Source organism: Tachyglossus aculeatus, unplaced genomic scaffold (genome assembly GCF_015852505.1).
Source record: "Tachyglossus aculeatus isolate mTacAcu1 unplaced genomic scaffold, mTacAcu1.pri scaffold_82_arrow_ctg1, whole genome shotgun sequence".
In the NCBI taxonomy this organism is placed as follows: domain Eukaryota; kingdom Metazoa; phylum Chordata; class Mammalia; order Monotremata; family Tachyglossidae; genus Tachyglossus; species Tachyglossus aculeatus.
The window spans coordinates 228,373-252,548 of record NW_024045094.1 but is presented as its reverse complement, the minus strand read 5'-3'; the positions used below and the strand labels follow the sequence as shown (position 1 = coordinate 252,548).

General features: G+C 46.8%; 1 non-coding gene and 1 pseudogene across 1 annotated transcript; both read left to right on the top strand.

Moving 5' to 3' along the window:
• The first annotated feature begins 3,181 nt into the window (after positions 1-3,181).
• LOC119924108 lies at positions 3,182-16,175 on the top strand (annotated as a pseudogene).
• On the top strand, positions 5,360-5,430 carry TRNAG-GCC. Its single transcript has one exon. It is a non-coding gene; the product is annotated as a tRNA-Gly (tRNA).
• Positions 16,176-24,176: the final 8,001 nt, after the last annotated feature.

The window sequence follows — 24,176 nt, the reverse complement described above, 5'->3', positions numbered from 1 at the left end:
CACCTGTCCAGAATGGTGTGGTGAAATGCCTGCCTTGAGGTACAGCACTGGACCAAAAATGACCTCCAGTTGATGTTTTTACCACCAGCAGCAAGGTCCAGCATAATTAGCACGGGCCTGCCTGTGAGAGGATCTGGGTTCAGATGCTGGCTCTGTCATTTGCTAAATGCGTGACCGTGGGCGAGTCACTTAACTTCTGTGTACCTCTGTGTCTTCATCTGCAAAAGGACAATTCCTGTTGTCTCTCCTATTTAGACTGTGAACCCCATGTGGGACAATGATTATGCCTGACCTGAATATCTTGTACCTACTCCAGCGCTTAGTACAGTGCTCTGCACACAGTAAGCACTCAATAAATGCAACTGAACGAATACTTTAGCGCTTATTACAATGCTTAACAAACACCTATTTTAGCTCTAGGATTTCATGACCATCACAACTCTTAGTGTGCATCTCTGATCAAGTCTCAGAAAGTCTCAGAAATTACTCCCGATTGACTTCCTTTCTATAATTTGCTTAACTTTGTGTACAATTACTCAATTTACACAGCAGTGGGATTTAGAGGATGATTTTCCTTAGAGAGCGAAGTTTGTCCCCGCTTTGGAGACATCTCAGTTCTCCCACTATAGATGGTGTCAAAGCAGCGGCAGGTGCCACAGTAATCACAACCCTGGAGGGAAGTGAGCTCACATCATCTTGTCCCTTTAATTGCTGCCCCGTCTGGGCCCCACCAGGAACAGACAAGACAAGGTCCCCATTACCGTAGGCTGACGGAGAGCAGACGGAACCAGGTAAGTGACTGGTGGCTGTTGGGCTCTCAGCAGGGATGCGAGGGAGAAGCCAAGTGGGATGGCGTTCATGGTTCGGGGCACACTGAGCGGTCGGACTGAGGCAATATCATCACAAAGGCCCCTACCTGGCATCTTTGTGAGAGCAGTTGAGAGTTCAGGATTCGTCTGGTGATTTCTGTTCATGAAGCCGGAGTGACTTTGCTCTTCCCCACTCCCAGCTCCACAGCACCTATGTACATATTACCAATTGTATTTATCTGTTTTGATGCCTGTCTCCCCCATTCTAGACTGTGAGTCTGTTGTGGCCAGTGAATGTGACTGTTTATTGCTGTATTGTACTCTCCCAAGAGCTTAGTACAGTGCTCTACACACAGTGAGCGCTCAGGAGAAGCTCAGTGGAAAGAGCATGGGCTGTGGAATCAGAGGTCATGGGTTCAAACCCCAGCTCTGCCAATTAGCTGTGTGACTTTGGGCCAGTCACTTTTTAACTTCTCTGTGCCTCAGTTACCTCAACTGTAAAATGGGGATAATAATAATAATAATAATGTTGGTATTTGTTAAGCGCTTACTATGCGCCAAGCACTGTTCTAAGCGCTGGGGTAGATAGAAGGTAATCAGGTTGTCCCATGTGGGGCTCACAGTCTTAATCCTCATTTTACAGATGAGGGAACTCAGGCCCAGAGAAGTTATGTGACTTGCCCAAAGTCACACAGCTGACAAGTGGCGGAGCCAGGATTTGAACCCATGACCTCTGACTCCAAAGCCTGTGCTCTTTCCACTGAGCCATGCTGCTTCCCTACTGTGAGCCCCCATGGGACAACCTGATCACCTTGTAACCTCCCCAGTGCTTAGAACAGTGCTTTGCACGTAGTAAGCACTTAATAAATGTCATCATCATCATTATTATTAATAAATACAATTGAATGAATGAATTAATGAATGACTTCCTGGTGCCTACCTGAGGGCTCGAGATTTGTCTATAGCATGTCCTTTTCCTGGTGCTCAATCAGGGGAATCCCACTTTATTAGTCTCATTCCTTTAATTAAGGTCACCACTCATATACTACATCCACTTCTCCAATTCAAAGCCCCTTAAAACCATATTAACTCCAAGAGATATTCTCTGACTAAGCAAGACTGCAGAGAAGGACAGAGATCATGGTCAGAAGATGTAGATTTGGGAATCATCTGCCTAGCAATAGTCAATGAAGCCAAGGGAGTGAATGAGCTCTTCAAAGGAGTGGGTGAAGATGGAGAATAGAAGGGGACCCAGAACTGAGGCCTGAGGGAATCCCACAGTTAGGGGGTGGAAGGCAGAGGAGGAGCCTGTGAATGAGGCAGAGTATGATAGGAGTGGCCAGAAAGATAGGAGGAGAATCAGGAAGGGTGAGTGTCAGCGAAGCCAAGGTTAGATACTGTTTCCAGGAAGGGGGTAGACCACAGTGTCTAAAGTATATTCAGGGTCGAGGAAGATTAGAATAGAGTAGAAGCCGTTAATTTAACAGGAAGAAGATAACTGGTGACCTTTGAATCTTCCCTTGATGCCCTCAAAATGACCTTCTCTTGTACTTCCCAAGTGCTTAGTACAGTGCTCTGCACACAGTAAACGCTCAAAAAATACGATTGAATGAATGAATGAATAAACTAAACTCACTCACTCCACTTTCCCTCTGCCAATCTCGAACCACTAACCCACAGCCCTGGATCACCTCCACAGTACACTTAATTCACTCCTGTACATGAGCTGCAGATCACTGTTGGTTGTCCACTTCAAATGCATCCTCTCCTCTCCTCCACCCGGCAACATTTTCTCTCCATCCTTATTGACTCCCGTGCACCTTGCCCTCACCAGTTGTTTCAGATGTGTGACTCCCTTCTGAAGCCTTCTGTCCCCTGACAGCCCACCATCTCTTTCCCCCAGTGATCTGGCCCCATCCTTCATCGATAAAATTGAAACCATTGAGCATCATCTCCCTAAAATCTCCCTTGCTCTTTTCCAGTTCCTCCGGCCTTCTGCCAATTCTTCGAGTTTCCTACCTTTCCCAGGAGTTTCTCAAGAGATCTCCCACTGCCTCTCAGAATCTACCCCCTCCACTCTCCGCACCTTATAAAAACACTTGTCCCCTCTCTTCTTCCCTCTCTGACCACCATCTTCAACCATTTACTTTACAATGGCTTCTTCCCCACTGCTTTTACACATTTTCATGCATTCCCTACCCTAAAAAAAACCCTCTCTTGACGCCAAGGCCCCTGCAGTTATCACTCTATCTCCCTTCAATCATTCCTCTCCAAATCTCTTGAGGGAGTTGACCCCCTCCAATGTGGCTTCTGTCCCCTTTGCTCCTCCAAAACTGTGCTCTAGACTCGTGTTTACTGCACAGGAGGTGGCAATGGTAAACCACTTCCATATTCTTACCAATAAAACTATGGATACGGTACCAGAACAATTGCAGATGGAGAGAGGGGCATTCTGGGAGTGATGTGTCCGTGGTGTCACTATGAGTCAGAAACGACTTGGTGGCATAAGACAAGACAACGATTGTTATAGGATTATTTGGGTAATGTTAGAAGAATGTTCAGTGCTGCAGAAATCCCATAAAAGGTAAAGCAAACCTATGCCCAAGATCTTAAAAAGGGACAGGAGGAAGGGTTCTCACAGAATTGTGTTGAAGGAGAAAAAGGCAGGAAAGAGAGGCCGAAGTCTCAACTCGGTCAGCCCCACATCTTCGTTTTGTGTCACCCCAAGCATGCCCCCTGACTTCCCTCAGACACCCTGGACTCAAGGACACATGTGACATCACATGCATGAGAAACAACATGCCCAATTTTCCTATACCCACCCAAGCACTTAGTATAGTGCCTGGTTTACAGTGAGCGCTTCACAAAAACCATTATAATTATTATTATTATAAATCAGCACTAAGGTCAATCTCAAGAGGTTGTTTTATGAAAATTATACAAAGTGGATATAGCCTGCTTTTGGAACAAAGAAAGTCAGACATTGTCCTTGGATACCTCATTTTCTCTAATTTGAGGATTTAAAGTTGATAATTCCCAATGGGTTTGTGTTTTTAAGGTCCTGTGGGTTCTTCAGATCCAAATGCAATCAAGAAAATGCTTTGGGAGGACTTGATTGTCTCAGTGTTATTCCTGACTCAGACTGGGATTGGGATCTTGGGAAACTCAGCACTGATGCTACTTTATGTCCGTGTCTTCACTGCCCAACCCCGCCAGATAAAGCCCACCGACCTGATCATCACCCACCTGACTGTGGCCAACACAGTGACATTTCTCACCCAGGTAGCCCCAGGGATGGTGCTGGCCTTCAGGTGGGAGGATATTATGGATGTCATATGGTGCCAGATCTTCCTGTACACGAGGAGAGTGGCCCGGGGCCTTTCCATCTGCACCACGTGTCTCCTGAGCACATTCCAGGCTGTCACTATCAGTCCCAGCATCTATTGCTGGGCCCGGCTCAAACCCGGGACTCCCAGGTTTATCTTCCCTGCCTTAATTTTCTCTTGGATCCTCTGCTTGTTGTTGGACATAAATATTCTGAGAATGACTAAAGCGACCAAGAATGCTATGGCCACAGTTCAAAATGTCACTAGGAAATTTTGTGCACAGTCACTCCAGGCAGTAGATTTAAAAGATATTGGATTTGTAAGCGCCTTGACTCTCCGAGATGCCATCTTGATGTGTCTCATGGGCTGGTCCAGTGGCTACATGGTGATGGTTCTACACCAACACCGCAAGCAGGTCCAGCATATCCACAGCACCGGACTCTCCCCCAAGTCCTCCCCCAAATCCAGAGCCACCCAGACCATCCTAGTCATCGTCAGCTGCTTTGTATCCTTTTATTGCATTAACAGTGGTACTGTGCTTATGACTTATGTGGTGAAGGATGCTCTGAAACTTTACGATCCTGCCCCCTTTCTGGGCTCGTGTTTTGCATCCATCTGCCCCCTGGTTCTCATCAGCAATGATCCCCGGCTCTGCAGACTCCTGTGTGTTCTCAAAAAGGTGTGAGGTCTTCTTCTTTCCATAGGTATCTCCTCAACATCTCCACTTGGATGTCCCACCAACATCTCCTATTTTACAGATGCAAAAAGAACTCCTCATCTTCCCTCCTGCACTTTGTCCTCCCCCCTGCCTTTCCTATCACTGTAGACAATACAACCATCCTCCCTGTCTTACAATTCCGTAATCTTGGAAGGATCCATAACCTTGGAATCTTCCCGAGCAATGATCCTCAACTGAGGAGCAAAGGGGCTTAGTAGATAGAGGACAGGCTTGGAAGTCAGAAGTTCTAACCCCTGCTCCATCTTAACTTGGACAATTTACTTCACTTCTCTGTGCCTCCATTTCCTCAACTGTAGAATGGGGATTAAGACTGTGAGCCTCACATAGGACAGGGACTGCGTCTAACCTGATTAGCTTGTATCAGCCCCAGAGCTTAGTACAGTGCCTGGCACATAGTAAGCCCTTAACAAATGCCATAAATAATATGCAAAACTCATCTCTCTCATTCAACGTATTAAATCTGTCACCAAATCCTGTCAGTTCTAGCATTGGTGGTTCAGTGGTAGAATTCTTGCCTGCCACGCGGGAGGCCCGGGTTCGATTCCCGGCCAATGCAAGAAGTTCTACTTTCACAACATCTCTAGAATCCACCTTTTCCTCTCCGTCCTAACTGCTTCCATGCTGATACAAGCACTGATTAAATCCCTCATCCCCCCCTCGTTTACCTCCCTGCCTTCTCTCTCTCCTGTCTGCAGTCTATTCTTCACTCTTATACCTGGATCATTTTCCTCAAAAAGCATTCAGCTCATTTATCCCCACTCCTCAAGAACCTCCGATACTTGCCCACCCACCTCGGCGTTACGCAGAAAACTTTCACCATCGGCTTTAAAGCTCTCAAATCAGCTCTCTCCCTCTCTGCCTCACTGATTTCCTACTTAATGCAGCCTGCACATTTTGCTCCTCCAATGCCCACCTACTCCCGGTAACTCGATCTCCTCTGTCTCGCCACCAAACCCCTTTCCTACAACCTCTCTCCAATCTATATGACATATTACTATAGGTCATCCATCTTCCCACCTTCAAAGCCTTATTAAAATCACATCTCCTCCAAAGTTGTTTTTTTTTGCCCCCATTCCCGAGTGAAAAGAACCAACCCCAAGAAACCCAAGGTTTTCCTTATATCCATGTTCCATTACCCAATCCTTGACCTCAGTGGGTAAAAAGGAAACAGGCTCCTTGACCCATGAACATCAGGTCTAGGATTGAATCCGTCCTGCCAAAAGAACCAACAGGCTAACATTCCACAGCCAGCAGTAAGGTATCTCTCCCAAAGGCTCATCAACCGTATTCACTGCAACGCTGAGATTAAAACCACACTGAGCATCAACCATAGTCCATCTCTTTGTCCATCCAGTCATCTACAGCAACATGGGCCGTGCCCTGACCTAGAAAATGTGATGAAAGTGTGAACAGATATCTTTCCTGGAGATTGTTCCAAATAACTTCTAAAAGTCACTCCTGGGTCTTGTGTTCCAAGACAATCACAACTCCTATTGCGCATCTCTTTTCAAGGCCCCGAAGTTTATCCTTCCAAACCTACACTTGTTAATCACCAATTCATTCAATGAATTCTTAAATGAATCAATTCAACCATGACTGTGATTTGGAAGAGGGTTTCTACCAAGGAGGGAAGTTTTTTCCTACTTTGGAGACGTTGCACACTCCACGTGCAGACAGTGTCCCCGCAACAGCGGGTGATGCAATAATGGCAGCTCTGGGTGGAGATGAGCTCACACCGCCTCGTCCCTATAACTCTGTCCTAATCCTCCTCGACCTCTCAGCTGCCTTCGACACTGTTGACCACCCCCTTCTCCTCAACACGCTATCTGACCTTGGCTTCACCGACTCTGTCCTCTCCTGGTTCTCCTCTTACCTCTCCGGTCGTTCTTTCTCAGTCTCTTTTGCTGGCTCCTCCTCCCCCTCCCATCCTCTTACTGTGGGGGTTCCCCAAGGTTCAGTACTTGGTCCCCTTCTGTTCTCAATCTACACGCACTCCCTTGGTGACCTCATTCGCTCCCACGGCTTCCACTATCATCTCTACGCTGATGACACCCAGATCTACATCTCTGCCCCTGCTCTCTCCCCCTCCCTCCAGGCGTGCATCTCCTCCTGCCTTCAGGACATCTCCATCTGGATGTCTGCCCGCCACCTAAAGCTCAACATGTCGAAGACTGAACTCCTTGTCTTCCCTCCCAAACCTTGCCCTCTCCCTGACTTTCCCATCTCTGTTGACGGCACTACCATCCTTCCTGTCTCACAAGCCCGCAACCTTGGTGTCATCCTCGACTCCGCTCTCTCATTCACCCCTCACATCCAAGCCGTCACCAAAACCTGCCGGTTTCAGCTCCGCAACATTGCCAAGATCCGCCCTTTCCTCTCCATCCAAACTGCTACCCTGCTCATTCAAGCTCTCATCCTATCCCGTCTGGACTACTGCACCAGCCTTCTCTCTGATCTCCCATCCTCGTGTCTCTCTCCACTTCAATCCATACTTCATGCTGCTGCCCGGATTATCTTTGTCCAGAAACGCTCTGAGCATATTACTCCCCTCCTCAAAAATCTCCAGTGGCTACCAATCAATCTGCGCATCAGGCAGAAACTCCTCACCCTGGGCTTCAAGGCTCTCCATCACCTCGCCCCCTCCTACCTCACCTCCCTTCTCTCCTTCTACTGCCCAGCCCGCACCCTCCGCTCCTCTGCCGCTAATCTCCTCACTGTACCTCGTTCTCGCCTGTCCCGCCGTCGACCCCCGGCCCACGTCCTCCCCCGGGCCTGGAATGCCCTCCCTCTGCCCCTCCGCCAAGCTAGCTCTCTTCCTCCCTTCAAGGCCCTGCTGAGAGCTCACCTCCTCCAGGAGGCCTTCCCAGACTGAGCCCCTTCCTTCCTCTCCCCCTCGTCCCCCTCTCCATCCCCCCATCTTACCTCCTTCCCTTCCCCACAGCACCTGTATATATGTATATATGTTTGTACATATTTATTACTCTATTTATTTATTTTACTTGTACATATCTATTCTATTTATTTTATTTTGTTAGTATGTTTGGTTTTGTTCTCTGTCTCCCCCTTTTAGACTGTGAGCCCAATTTTGGGTAGGGCCTGTCTCTATATGTTGCCAATTTGTACTTCCCAAGCGCTTAGTACAGTGCTCTGCACATAGTAAGCGCTCAATAAATATGATTGATTGATTGATTGATTGATATAACTGCTGCCTGGGCCACGCAGCACCAGGAACAGACAAGACAGACCCCATCGTGGCACAGCGTGGTGGCAGAACAGACTCGTCCAGGTGAGTGAGGCTCTGATGCCAGAAGGGAAGAAAGAAGCAGAGCAGGAAGGAGGGCTGCCTGGGTTGGAGGATTCTGGGGATTTGTTCGTGTTAGGGAACAGAAGGGTGAGCAACTGATTTCTCAGCCTGTCTCCATGGCCTGCTTCCCAGGGACTCCTCAATCTACATCTACAGCTCTAACCACTTTCCTTCTCTACAGTCTCCCATTTCTTCCTGCACTCAGGACATCCCTTCTTGGGTGTCCCACTGACACCTTAACACGTCCAAAATAGAACTTCTCACCTCCCCACCCAAATCCTGTCCTCCCCCAGACTTTCCCATCACTATAAGCAGCAAGCAGCACCATTATCCTGACTGCCTCACAAACCCATAACCTTGGCCTTACACTCATCTCTCATTCCACCAACATATTCATTCTGTCACCAAATCCCATCAGTTCTACCTTCTCAACACCTCTAGAATCCACCTTTTCCTCTCCATCAAAACTGCTACCACGCTGATCCGAGGACTTATATCCCAGTTTTGACTACTGCGTCAGCCTCCTCGCTGACCTCTTGTCCTCCTGCCTCTCCTCACTTCGAGTCCTTATTTTATTCCGCTGCCCAGATCATTTTCCTAAAAAAACATTCAGTCCACATTTCCCCACTCCTCAAGAACACCCAGTGGTTGCTCAGTCACCTTCTCCCCAAACAGAAACTACTAACCGTAAACTTTCAGGCACTCAAAGAATTCTTCCTCTCCTACTTTACCTTGCGGAACTCCTACTAAACCCCAGCCCACACACTTGGCTCCTCTAACACCAACCTACTCTCTGTACCTCGATCTCTCATCTTTCTCACCACCAACCCCTTGCCCCTATCCTCCCTCTCACTTGGAACTTCCTCCCCTTTCTTATTTGACAGGCCATCATTCTCCCCATCTTCAAAACCCTACAAAAATAATAACTTCCTTAAGAAGCCTTCCCTGAATAAGCCTTAATATCCCCTATTTGCTTTCCCTTCTGTCACCTATCCACTTGGATCTGTACCTCTCAAGCACTTAGCTACTCATCTCCGCTCCACAGCACTTATGTATATATTCGTCTGTCATTTATTTTAATGCCTGCCTCCCCTCTAGTCTGTCCTACCTGCCTATTGAACCTACTCTCCTAAGCACTTGACACATTGCTCTGCACAAGTTAAGCACTCATTACATATTGATTGATTGATTAATTGATTGATTGATCGATTTCTGGCCTGGATCTGAAATAGTTTTGACTGTCGAGAACTGACAGAATGGGGGCATTCTTAGGGGAAAATAGAGTGAAGAAGCAGGTATAGGGTTATGGGCTGGGGATAGGGTGGATGGCTTGGGGTTTCACCAGTTGCGAGACAGGAGCCGAACCCCAAGACTTCTGGATTTTCTTGGTTTTAAGGCACAGCCTAAAAATGATTTAAATGCATTGCATTTAACTAGATTCCTCTCTTTCACCTCTTTCTTTCCTTTTTCTTTACTTTTCCATCAGTCATCCTGTCTTCATTGACTAATTGTCTTACCTTTTCTTTCTACCTTCCTTTTTGCTTCTTTTTCCCTTCACTCATATTCATGAAGGGTCTAGAGCCCCTCAAAATAGGAGTTTCTGTTTTAAATGCCATTTAGTTCAAATTTTATTCTCCAATCTGGTTGGGTTCTATTATATTTTCTTTGTTTTCTGATTTGTCCACTTTGAAGTATACATTGGGATACCTGTTATTACTGCTCTCATTAATTATTGAGCATATTGCATCTTGTAACATTTAGGTAGATTATCAGGAGTTTGGATGTTGATTTTCTACTATCGCTGATGAGTAGATTAGACTTTCCCTAGATGGAATGACGTTGCATTTGTTCCCATCCAGGTCTGTGTACTACTTTTCAGTCTATTCTCTCCCGGGGTCCTCTTATTTTATATGTACACCTCACTGGTACTTCATCAACTGAAAGAGCTTCATATCAACTCTGACCTAGGAGATTTCACGGTACATTTCTTCTTCTGGGTAATAATAACTGTGGCATTTGGTAATCCCTTATATGTCAAAAATACAGTGTTAAACTCTGGAGTAGATACAGAGAAGCAGCAAAGCAGAGAAGCAGCGTGGCTCAGTGGAAAGAGCCCAGGCTTTGGAGTCAGAGGTCATGGGTTCAAATCCCGGCTCCGCCAATTGTCAGCTGTGTGACTTTGGGCAAGTCACTTAACTTCTCTGCACCTCAGTTACCTCATCTGTAAAATGGGGATTAAGATTGTGAGCCCCTCGTGGGACAACCTGATCACCTTGTATCCCCCCCAGCGCCTAGAACAGTGCTTTGCACATAGTAAGTGCTTAACAAATATTATTATTATTATTATTATACAAAATAATGGCATCAGACACACTGCCTGTCCCACTAAATTAAGTAAGAGGGAGGATGGGTATTGAATCCACATTTTCCAGATGAGGAATCTGAGACACAGAGAAGGTAAATGAATTTCCCAAGGTCAAACAGCAAGCAAGTGGCAGAGCCAGGACCAGAACTCAGGCCTCTCATTTCAAGGTCCATGCTCTTTCCACTAGTTCATGCTGAGTACGGTACTCTCAGAATCTGTGCATTGTTGGATCTCTGATTGACCATTCTGTGATCATCTCTGCCCATAGTTAGAGGTGTTGTCACCTCTAGAGCTGGGGCCCTGGGTCCACCCCTGGTTCCTGCTGCCTGTTGTCCCTTTGGTCACCATCAGCAGAAACCTCTCCTTGTCAATGGCTGGCCAGAACCCTCCTCCCTTCACCAGGAATCTTTGATGGCTGTAAATTGTTGGATACAAATTATAAGGCTTTAAAATCAGTTACTGTGAATGCAGATGATATTCCTGTTTCCCCCACCCCCCACCCCGCCCATTCAAAGGGGTTTCTCTATCCAATCTCCCATGACTATCAGGGTATGAATGAACATCAAACACCTCCCTTTTGTGCTGCAAATAGCTTCATTGCCAGGTGGATTACAAGAGAACAGTTTATTGTTCTTCAAGGAGGTTAGATGACAGTCATATCCCATACCCCATCAAGACAACAAGAATGCCATAACTGATCCTCAGAATAAATTCTACTGGATAAACCCTCTGGAGGTCAGAGATTTTGTCTACCAGCTTTACTGTATTGTTCTCTCCCATAGTAAATGCTTAATACAGGGTTCTACACACAATGATTGATTGAATTATTGGAAAGTGAGAAATGGAAAATGAAGCTAGGGTGGTAAGAAGGGAGAGGACAATTGTTTTGATTAGATGAGAAAGAATTAATTCCTCAGGTCAGGGATCATGTCTACCAACTCTACTGTCCTCTTTTAAACACTTAGTACAGTGTTCTGCACAAAGTGAGTGCTTAATAAATACCACTGATGAGTTGATTGATCAGAAGCTTCACCCAACATACTGTCAGTACAGAATTCATTCATTCAATTGTATTTATTGAGCGCTTACTGTGTGCAGAGCACTGTACTAAGTGCTTGGGAAGTACAAGTTGGCAACATACAGACGGTCGCTACAGCAACAGTGAGCTCACAGTCTAGAATCTTCCCAACATGTTGAGCAAAGAATATATATATATACTTGCTAGGTGCTTCAAATTATAATTTTGGAAGCTAGCAAAGATGTGTCCTTTGGGGTTTCTCTTTGAAGTTTCCTGAGCTTCACAGATCTGAAGCCATCAAGACGATGCTTTGGAGTGACCCGATCTTCACAATTCTCTTCGTCACTCAGATTTGGATTGGTGTTCCGGGGAACTCAGTGCTGCTCACACTGTATATCACCATCTTCATTCTTCAGCCCTGTCGCAAGAAGCCTATTTACCTGATCTTAGCCCTCCTGATTGTGAACAACACAGTGACACTTCTCACCCAGTTGGCCTCATGGAGGGTTCTGGCCTTCAGGTGGGAGAATTCTCTGGATGTGGTGGAATACCAGGTAGCCTAGGACACCAGGAGAGTGTCCTGAGGCCTTTCCATCTGCACCACGTGTCTCCTGAGAGTGTTCCAGACTGTCCCCATCAGTCCTGGCACCTCCTGCTGTGCTCCAATCAAACATCACATCCCCAAGTATATTCTCCCTTCCCTTCTCTCCTTTTGGGTTCTAAATCTGTTGGTAGAAATTAATGCACTAAAATCCATTACAGCCATGAGAAGGAATGCCGCTGTCCTGGTAAATGATGCCAGCAGGGAATCGGGTCCCAGTTCACTCCAAGTTGTTTTAAACAAGCTTGTGTCTGTCATGCTCCTCCCTGATCTCTTATTTGTGTTATTTGTGACTGGCCAGTGGCTACATGGTGGTTGTACTACACCAACACCACAAGCAAGTTCAGCACATCCTCGGCACCAGCCTCTCCCCCAAATCCTCCATGGAGAATGGAGCCACCCAGACCATCCCAGCCGCAGGGCTCAGTGGAAAGAGCACTGGCTTGGGAGCCAGAGGTCATGGGTTCTATTCTTTCTTAGTATCTTTCTTAGACATTGGTCCAAATGACCTCTTAAAGCCTCTCTTGGCTCTAAGATTCTAAAACAATCACAACTTCTATAATGCACATCTGATCAAGGCCCCAGTTTACTCTCCCAAACTTATACTCTCCAATCATTAATTCACTCAATTAACCGCTTCATGAATTAATTCAACCATCAGTGTGATTTGGAAGAGGATTTCCATCAAGGAGGGAAGTTTATTCCTACTGTAGAGATGTCTCAGACTCCCCGTGCAGACAGTGTCCCAGCTACAGCAGGTGATGTCATAATGGCAGCTCTTGGGGGAGATGAGCTCAGCGCCTCAGCCATATAACTGTTGCCTGGGCTGGGCATCACCAGGCACAGACAAGACAGACCCCTCATGACACAGCGCGGTAGTAGACAGACTAGTCCAGATGAATGCCTTTTTATTTGCGACACTCTGATGCCAGAGGAAAGACAGAAGCAGAGCAGGGGGAAGGGTTGCCTGTGTTATAGGAGTCTTGGGATTCTGGGAGTGTGCATCTGAGGAGGGACTAAAAGGTCTCTATGAGAAGCCGAGTTCTCGGCCTGTCTCCAGTACCTGCTTGAGGATGTCTACCCTTCTGGTGGAAGAAAACTTCTTGGAAGAGCCATTGTGGTATGAAAATCATTTTACGATGGCACCGTCAGCCAGTAGGGAACAGCATCCTTGATCCGTGTGGGCCCAGGCTAGGGAGGGCTTGTAGCACCTGGAAGCCCACCTTGGCCCCCTCATACCTGCTACTATAAATTATTGCCCCTTAGATTTGTTACTTTCCTGGGTGGGGGAAGTGTTGGCATTTTGTAAGCACTTATTATGTGCCAGGCACTATACTAAGCGCTGGGGCAGATAAAAGCTAAGCAGGTTGGACATAGTCCAATGTCCCACATGGGGCTAACAGTCTTAATCCTCATTTTACAAATGAGGCAACTGAGGCACAGAGAAGTGAAGTGACTTGCACAAAGTCACACAGCAGGGAAGTGGTAGAGCAGGGATTAGAACCCAAGTCCTTTATCTCCCAGGACCATGCTCTCTCCACTAGGCCATACCACTTCCCCTTGACCTTCGTCCATTGTGGGTCTATTTATGTGACCCAAACTGGATACTGAACGTGGCCCAAAATATGAGCCGCAGAAGGGCTGACCAGAGGGAGGGGAGAAGGAGTTGACAGGGGCCAGAACAGGCCAAGAAGGACAGAAAGCTGGAAAGGAGGCCTGAACCTACTTGGAGACTATGTGCCTGGAATGCCCAGCCCTTGGGACTGCAGCCCGAGTAATACATCTCTGCTACTGAATGGAGTCTGCAGGTGGAGCTCATTTGGCAATAAAGCCCTGCCCATTCAAAACCCAGGCACTTTTTGCTTTCTCGGGAGAGGGTTTGCTGGGACTTTGGGCTAAAAGGAGGCTCCATACTCCAAAGAGGCTCTGGAAACTCTTTCCTGCTCCCTGAGTATCTTGCATTTTCCTTCACCCTCTTCATGACACTGTCAGCCCACCTACCCTTTCACCCCCTGCTTATATCTCAACTAGGTTGTGAAAGCATTTACTGAGCACCCACATGGTACAGTACACCCCACTGTACTGGATACTTGGGAAGTAAAAAATGAAGACACGACTTGCTCCTACCCACCTAAAGCTCATATTATAATAATACTAATAGTAATCATTATTTTGGTATTTGTTAAGCACTTACTATGTGCCAGGCACTACAGTGCCTGGCACATAGTAAGTGCTTAATAAATGCCATCATTATTATTCTTATTATTATTACTAAGTGCTGGGATGAATTCAAGTAATTTGGGTTGCACACAGTCTCTGTCCCACATGGGGCTCACAGTCTCAATCCCCATTTTACAGATGAGGTAACTGAAGAACAGAGAAGTGAAATGACTTGGTTAAGGTCACACAGCTGACAAGTGGCAGAGCCAAGATGGTCAGTTCCATGAGGCTAGGGACTAGTGCTGAGTCCAGTGTCCTATAAGCAGTAGGTTTCAATCAATACTATTGATGGATTGCTTGATTACAATAAAGACTACCCATTAGGCTTCTGGAAACTGCTACAATTAGCTATACTGTAATCTCTCACAGGTTAGATCTTTTTCAAGTACATGCAGCATATGGTGACTAGGCAGGCTGCCCATGGCTAATAACAGCACCACTGATGCCTCTGGAATTCTAGAAATGGAAGATCTGCGCATCTGCTCTGAAACCTTGGCCAAGTCACTTAACCTCTCAACTTCGTTTTCCTCAACTCTAAAAAGGGGATAAGATCCCTGCTCTCCCTCTCCATTTAGCCTGTAAGAACATGTGGTGGCAAGAACTGAGTCTGATCCGTGCTCAATACAGAGCTCAATTCATAATAATAATAATAATAGCATTTGTTAAGCACTTACTATGAGCAAAGCACTGTTCTAAGTGCTGGGGGAGATACAAGGTGATCAGGTTGTCCCACGTGGGGCTCACAGTCTTAATCCCCATTTTACAGACAAAGGAACTGAGGCTCAGAGAAGTTAAATGACTTGCCCAAGGTCACACAGCAGACATGTGGGGGAGCCGGGATTAGAACCCATGACCTCTGACTCCCAAGCCCATGCTCTTTCCACTGAGTCACACTGCCAATATTATTCTTAGTGATTCCAAAAAGCCACTATAAGATCCCTTGACAGGGATCATTCTGGGCACTCTAGGAAGCCAGCTCTAGGTGGATGGTGAGGTGACACTATAGCAGTGATGTGGCAACTGAGGCAGCTGCAATCAATCCAATTATATTTATTGACCTCAGGTGTGCAGAACACAGCACTAAGCACTAAGGAGAGGACAATACTACAGACATGTGCCCTGCTCTCAAGGAGTTAACATTCTAGTGGGGCAGGTGCAGCATAGTTGGGGGCATCACCATGGCCACCATCAAGCAGAAAGGAGGTCCTGGGGGCAAGAAGTGTGTGACAAGGTGAGGGTGAAGTAGGGGACATGATTTCATGGCTCCTAACACAGGTGCTGGCAGAGGGAAGGCAGGTTGTGTATCCCATTGTGATCCCGGGGGGGAAAATCCCTGCAGGAAGGGTGTGGGTGCTTGTAATTGAGAAATCACCACTTAAATAAGGTTCATTCCCTCTGTGGCTCCTCTTACAGGGCCCCTAACCGATGAGGTGGGGAAAGGAATGGATCACAGCTGTGTCCACTCCCTATGTGGCTCCCCTCACATGGCCCCTAACCAATGAGGTGGGGAGAGGAGTGGACCACAGTTGTGTCCGTAGCTCAAGACAGACCACCTGGCACAGCACAGTGAGGGGGCCAGACACCCACATGAGAAACAGACTGGGATTCTGGCAGTGCAGGAATTTGAGTTGAGTATCCGGGGTCCTCCGCAGAGCTCCCTGATGTCGCTACACAACTTTGTGTGTGTCCCTGTCAAGTCAACCAGCATCATGGTGGGGCGTGAAGATGTTCTGAAGATGGTGGGCCAACAGGATGGGAGCATGGACATTTCCAGAGACGTCCGAGCGGATTAACGCTCAGAGATTCACTCATTCACATGTGTGCCTAATCAGCCCCCGAGGGAAAGGAACAATGAGAAGAGCACTTGATATAATGCTGCCTTCAGTCTTGTTCCAGGAAAGTGTGACTGCCCACGAGCTGCTCTCTCAGCCAGCAGGAAAGGTGGAGATGGGTGAGTAGGACACAGTATCTCTCTGTCAGTGGGAATCTGGGGTCAGAGACCAAATGAGCAAGGTCTACTGTGTGGGTGTTTGGGGATGGCAGACCCTGAGTCCATTAGCGGGATACCGGATCAGGTTTCTGGTTCAGAAGCTAGATGGGGAAGATGGGGCGGAAGTTGGGATGTGCTAGGAGGGTTGATGTTGAAGTCAGACATAGCCCTTCATAGTGCCATAGAATCTCTTCTTAATCATCCCAATACCAAGAAGGTGGAGATGAGAAAGGGATGGGGGCAAGATATTTGCATTCCTCAGTCACCCTATACTCATCCCTTCATGGAGAAGCAGCATGGCTCAGTGGAAAGAGCCTGGGCTTTGGAGTCAGAGGTCATGGGTTCAAATCCCAGCTCTGCCAACTGTCAGCTGTGTGACTCTGGGCAAGTCACTTCTCCGAGCCTCAGTTACCTCATCTGTAAAATGGGAATGAAGACTGAACCCCCCCCCCATGGGACAATCCGATCAGCTTGTAACCTCTCCAATGCTTAGAACAGTGCTTTGCACATAGTAAGCGCTTAACAAATGCCATCATTATTATTCCTAATAATTGTGGTTTTTGTTAAGTGCATCTCATGTGCCAAGTTCTGAGTTAGGTACAAGAAATCAGGTCAGACCCCATTCCTGTCCCACAGTTTCAAAGGGAGGTATTGAATGCCCTTCTACAGATGGGGAAACTGAAGCTCAGAGATGTTGTGACTTGTTCAAGGTCACAAGGCAGACAAGGAGCAGAGCAGGGATTAGAGCCCAGGTCCTCCAACTCCCAGGCTTGTGGTCTTTCCACCAGGCCACACTGCTTCTCCCGCCCTTCGCTCTACTCCACAACAGCCTTTCCCACTCCCTCCTGGGCCCTCTTATATCTAATAGACAGTAATCATGGTTGTACTGATCACTAGACTGAAACCATTCTTAGGACAGATCTCTGATTGCCAGCCATTACCAACCCACACAAGGAGCTTCTTGGAAGACATTGTCTGGCCCGGGATCCAGCAAATGATCTCTCAGATGAAGGATCCTAGAAGGGTAAGAAATGGTTCTTAAAGCCTCTCCTTCATGGAGCTGCTATTGAGCTGGCTGGTGAGCAAAAGGGAGAAGGGTACGGTTGTGTTGGATCAATGGAACACCCTCCTTCACAGCCAGAAAACCACTCCACTCTCTGCTTCAGAGCTTTAATAAAACCCCATCTCTTCCAAGAAGCCTTCCCCGATTAACCTCCCATCCCTTTATTTCACTCCTATCTCCTTCAAAAGTGCACGTAGGTCATCACTCTTCAAATCCTTAGGTACTCACCTTCTGAGCATGTTCCAGGCCATCACCATCAGTCCCGGCAACTCGTGCTGGGCTGGAGTCAAATCCGTATTCCCCAAGTGCATCATCCCCTCCTGTGTCCTTTTCTGGGTCCTCAGTCTGCTGATTGATGTCAATGTGGTGATATATGTGACAGGCCCTCGGAACAGCACCAGTGTACACGTAGCATTCGACCTCAAGTATTGTGCAGTAACCTCTCCCAGTACAGAGGCTGCCCTGGTAAACGCAGTTATGGTCTCCTTCCGAGACCTGTTCTTTGTGGGGATCACAAGCATGGCCAGCGGTTACATGGTGTTTGTCTTGCGCAGGCACCACCAGCGGGTCCGGCACCTTCACAGGCCTGGCCACTCCCCCAGGGTGATGCTCGAAGTCAGAGCAGCCAAGAGGGTTGTTACCCTGGTGACGCCCTATGTCATCCTCTATGGATGACAGTCGATCACGTTGAGTGTTTTACTAAATAGGAAGGAGAAGTCTCCTCTGCTGGTAAATATCCACATGGTGCTGTCGTTCACCTTCTCCACCATCAGTCCATTCCTGGTGATTCACAGTGACTGGAGGATGAGAACGTTTTGGAAAAGGGACTCTCCTATTTCCCACACAGATCCCTTGTAGTGTGTGAAGGAAGCTTCTTGACTCACCACACTTTCCGTGGGATTGCAGGTAGGAGGGTGTTGGAGACCAGCTGCCTGGAAAGACATGCAAGTACCCCATGTGGTCAGAGACTCATGTGTCTTAAGGTCACCATCCACTCTGACTCTGGATGAGGAGGGGGGAAGAAGAGAAAGCCTGGTTCCTACACAGTGATGCAACGGTTATCAATCATTGATATTTGACAGCTAACTATGAGGTGGACGCTGTACCAAGTGCTTCAGGGAGTACAATAGTTATGACCTCAGCACATCCGCTCAACTGCGGAAGCAGCAAGACCCAGGCATAGCTCAGCTTCAGTCAGGACTTTTGGGGCTGACTCTCAATTCTAAGGTCTGAGAAGCAGTGTGGTAGAAAGGGCATGGTTTGAGAGTCAAAGGTCCTGGTTTTTAATCCCGACTCTGTCACTCACCTGCTGGATGAACCTAGGCAAGTTCCTTTGCTTCACTGTAGAAAGGAGGTTCAATATCTTGTTCCTCTTACTCCTTAGCCTATGAGTCCCATGTGGGGCAGGGACAGTCTGACCTGATTATCTTTTACCTACTGCAGAGCTTGACACAGAATAAGAAAGTAACCAGTACAATTGTTATTACAAATGCTTAGTACAGTGCTCTGCACCCAGTAAGTGCTCAATAAATACGATTGAATGAATATTACAACCATGCAATCAATCATATTGGTTGAGCTCGTACTGTACCCAGACCTCTAGAGAAGACAGTCCCTGCCCACAAGGAGCTCACAAGTCTAGGAGCAAAGTCAGCCCCGAGACAAATTACAGAAAGGAGGAAGAGAATGGAAAGATGGAGATGAATACATGCTTAAGTAGCAGAGGGGGCAAGTCTATAGGGACAGAATTGTTACATGTGAAGGTGGGGCCATCAGAGGTGGGAGGAAATGTATCAAGTGGGAAGTTGGGATGTTATGACCTGCAGAGAATGAACATTAATCATGAAAGGACTCTTGGAGGAGGTGGCATTTCAAGAGGGCTTTGAAGATGTGGAGAGCTGTGGATTTGGAAAAGAGGGAGCTCAGATCAGTGGCTGGGGGATCACATTTAGTCACCCCAAATGGCTCAAAAATGGACTAAAGATTGGAGGAAAGAGAGAAGGGGAGGAGAATGAAGCTCAGGTTAGTTTTCCCGAATATTTTCTTTTGAAATCAGAGTGCATTCTGTCAGCTGGAGTTCTCACTAGATGGCAAATCCCTTGAGGGCAGGGATTGTGTCTCTACCAACTCTATTCTATTGCTCACTCCCAAGAGTTTATTACAGTGCTTTACACACACGGTAAATGTTCAATAAATACCATTGATTGTTACTCACTTGAAGAAAGAAGAGAAATGAGGAAGCAGAGGGAGGAGGAGGACAGAAAAGGATAATTGACATTAAGAAGGAACAGATTCACTAGCAAAAGAACTGAAGAGAGAAGGGGATGGAGGGGACACAGCAAGCAGACATTCCTGCCCAACGAGAGGACTGGACTTCTAAGGGAGCAAATTTCCCAAATAGTGATGGAATCAAACCTAGAAAATGAAGGGGAGCAGTTGTGAAGGCAGCAGAGAGCTGAGGGAAGCTCCTCTAATCACAGACCTTCTCCCTCCCTTTGCCTCCAATCCTCTCCTGCCCATCAATCAGTTAATCAATGCCACTTATTGAGGGCCTGCTATGTATTGAGCACCCTAGTAATAATAATAGTAATGATGGCATTTGTTAAGTGCTTACTGTGTGCAAAGCACTGTTCTAAGCACTGGCGAGGACACACAATGATCACGGTTGACCCATGGGGGGCTCAATCTTGATCCCCATTTCACAGATGAGGGAAGTGTAACACAGAGAAGTTAAGTGACTTGCCCAAGGTCACACAGCTGACAAGCAGCAGAGCTGGGATTTGAACCCATGACCTCCTCCCAAGCCCGTGCTCTATCCACTGAGCAACATTTGAATGAGCACTGTAGGAGTAAACTAATAATAAGAATTATGGTATTTGTTTAGCACTTACTATGTGCCCGGCACTGTACTAAGTGCTGGGTTGGACACAGTCACTGTCCCACAGGGGGCTCACAGTCTCAATCCCCATTTTACAGATGAGGTAAGTCTTCAACCAATCATATTTGGTGAGTTCCTACTACTACTACTAATAATAATGGCATTTATTAAGTGCTTACTATGTGCAAAGCACTGTTCTAAGCGCTGGGAAGGTTACAAGGTGATCGGGTTGTCCCACGGGGGGCGCTCACAGTCTTAATCCCCATTTTACAGATGAGGTAACTGAGGCACAGAGAAGTAAAATGACTTGCCCAAAGTCTCACAGCTGACAACTGACGGAGCTGGAATTTGAACTCATGACGTCTAACTCCAAAGCCCGTGCTCTTTCTACTGAGCCACGCTGCTTCTCTACTAGGTGCCGATTGCCACACTTAGTATACTTAATATCTGTCATCCTCTCGAGACTGGGAACTCCTTGTGGGCAGGGAACTTGTCTACCAATTCTTACAATGTGCATCTGCTGAGAGACAGGGGTCACCATGGCCAATTCCCACTTTTGTATTTGCTCAATGAAGAAAATTCCCAATTTGGATGCACATTTCAATAGTTCCTGACCTAAATTAATTTAATGTTTATTTTTCATCTTTTGGCGTATAACATTTATGTGGGACTATCAGACTCTCAAGAACTCCAATATTAGCTCATCCACTTAATATTTCCTTGTTGCATACCCATCTAAAAATATCTGCAGTTGTCTTCTGGTTTGTATCTGGTTTCCAGTTTAGACATAGTTGCTGTGACTTAGCCGTGGTGTGCCATATCTGGTTTCCAGTTTGGACATAATTACTGTGACTTAGCCGCGGTGTGCCACAAGCAATTTATTAAAAAGATTTAAGGCTCCCCTGGAATTTTATATGGCTTTTTTTTAGCTGCCATCCTTTTGCCTTCAATTTTGGCTCTATTCCTTAACTCTGATCTACCAATTTTATTCCATCATTTTTCCCAGCATCTGAGTTATCCTACTACTATTAATGAGAAGTAGTACAAACTACATTACACAACCTACTAATTACTAAATTGTTTTCTCCCAAGGGGTACTTAGTACAGTGGTCTGCTCCCAGTAAGCATTTAATAAATACAATCAATTGATTGTTCTAGTGGTAGTAGTAATCGTATGCATTTAGCTCCCAGAGTGCAATGCACTGTAGGAAGCACTTGGGAAATACAAGAGAAACACAATTCATGCTCCCTGCCCACATTGAGCTTGCACTGTAAAGGGAGAAGATCAGACATACAAATGCTCAGCGGTATTTTATGAGGTTCTGCCCAGGGTCTCAATGTCCTTAGCTGGCTTCATTTGTGAGAAGCAGCATGGCCTAGTGGAAAGAGCATCATAGTCTAGCAGAAAGAGCATGGGCCTGACTGAGAGTCAGAAGACCTGGATTTTAATCCCAGCTATACCACTGGCCAGCTACGTGATCTTGGGCAACTCACATAATTTTATCAATCAATCAATCAATGTTATTTATTGAGTGCTTACTATTAACAGAGAAAAATACTAAGTACTTGGGGAAAACACAGTTCAAAAGAGTTGGTAGGTGCAATCCCTACCCATAAGAAGCTTACAGTCAACAGGGGCGGGCAGACATTAAAAAAAATTATAGATAGGATAAATAGTAGAATATAAGGAGAGTTGCCTAAGTGCTGTGAGTATCAAAGTGCTTATGGGGCAAACGGCCAAGTGCGTTGTCCATGCAGAAGGGAAGGCCGATAGGGGAAATGAGGACTTAATCAGGGAAGGCCTCTTAGAGGAGATGTGATTTCAGGATTTTAGGACAGTTTTGAAGGTGGGAAGAGTGGTGGATTGTCACCTAGGAAATGGGAGGACGTTCCAGGCCCCTGAGGGAAGACATTGGTATGGGGGTCAATGATGAGATAGAGGAGATCAAGGTACAGAGAGTAGGTTGGTGTTAGAGAAGTTGAATGTGTGGGTTGCTTTGTAGTAGATCAGTGAGAAAAGGAGAGAGAGAGAGAGCTGATTGTGTCCCTTAAAGATGACGGTGAAGAGTTTCTGTCTGGTGCAGAGGTGGATGGTAAACTGTTAAAGGTTTTTGAGGAGTGGTTAATATGAACTGAACTCGTTTAGAAGAATGATTTGGGCAGCAGATTGAAATATGGACTGGAGAGACGGGGGGAAATGTGGTCAGTGAGGAGGCTGACGTGGTAGTCAAGGTGGGAAATAAATGATTAAATCAATGTAGTAGCAGTTTGGATGGAGAGGAAAGTGTGAATTCAGAGATAACTTCTCTGAACCTCAGTTTTCCTTTAAATGGGTATAAGATCCCTGATTTCCCTCCCCTTTAGACTGTGAGTCTCATGTGGGACAGGGATTGTGTCCAATCTCCTTTCATTGTATTTATCTCAGCCTTTAGCAAATGCTTGGCTGTAATAAGAGCTCAACAAATAGCATAATGATTATCAATTTGAGTTCAGACAGAAGACATGGGGTAGAGCGTGGAGTAGAAGACGGATCTTCTGAATCCCAACCTTGTGATATTGTTTCACTCAGCCACACCATGCAACTTGGTGAGGTTCATAAACTGTTGGCCAAGAAGTCCGTTCCCTCCCTTACCTCCCCTTCCCCCACTTTGAGAAAGGAGGTATCTATAATAATAATGATGATAACGTTGGTATTTGTTAAGCGCTTACTATATGCCAAGTACTGTTCTAGGTACTGGGGGAGATACAAGGTAATCAGGTTGTCCCATGTGGGACTCACAGTCTTCATCCCCATTTGACAGATGAGGTCACTGAGACACAGAGAAATTAAGTGGCTTGCCCAAAGTCACACAGCGGACAAGTGGCGGCACTCTGTTGACCGCACTACCATCCTTCCCATCTCACAAGTCCGCAACCTTGGTGTCATCCTCGACTCCGCTCTCTCATTCACCCCTCACATCCAAGCCGTCACCAAAGCCTGCCGGTCTCAGCTCCACAACATTGCCAAGATCCGCCCTTTCCTCTCCATCCAAACCGCTACCCTGCTCGTTCAAGCTCTCATCCTATCCCGTCTGGACTACTGCATCAGCCTTCTCTCTGATCTCCCATCCTCGTGTCTCTCCCCACTTTAAACCATACTTCATGCTGCTGCCCGAATTGTCTTTGTCCAGAAACGCTCTGGGCGTGTTACTCCCCTCCTCAAAAATCTCCAGTGGCCACCAATCAATCTGCGCATCAGGCAGAAACTCCTCACCTTCGACTTCAAGGCTCTCCATCAAGTCGCCCCCTCCTACCTCAACTCCCTTCTTTCCTTCTACAGCCCACCCTGCACCCTCCACTCCTCTGCCGCTAATCTCCTCACCGTGCCTCGTTCTCGCCTGTCCTGCCATCGACCCCCGGCCCACGTCATCCCCTGGGCCTGGAATGCCCTCCCTCTGCCCATCCGCCAAGGTAGCTCTTTTCCTCCCTTCAAGGCCCTACTGAGAGCTCACCTCCTCCAGGAGGCCTTCCCAGACTGAGCCCCTTCCTTCCTCTCCCCCTTATCCCCCTCTCCATCCCCCATCTTACCTCCTTCCCTTCTCCACAGCACCTGTATATATGTATGTATATTTGTACATATTTATTACTCTATTTATCTTGTACATATCTATTCTATTTATTTTATTTAGTTAGTATGTTTGGGTTTGTTCTCTGTCTCCCCCTTCTAGACTGTGAGCCCGCTTTTGGGTAGGGACTGTCTCTATATGTTGCCAACTTGTACTTCCCAAGCGCTTAGTACACCGCTCTGCACACAGTAAGCGCTCAATAAATACGATTGATTGATTGATTGGCGGCGTTGGGATTCAAACCCATGCATGACCTCT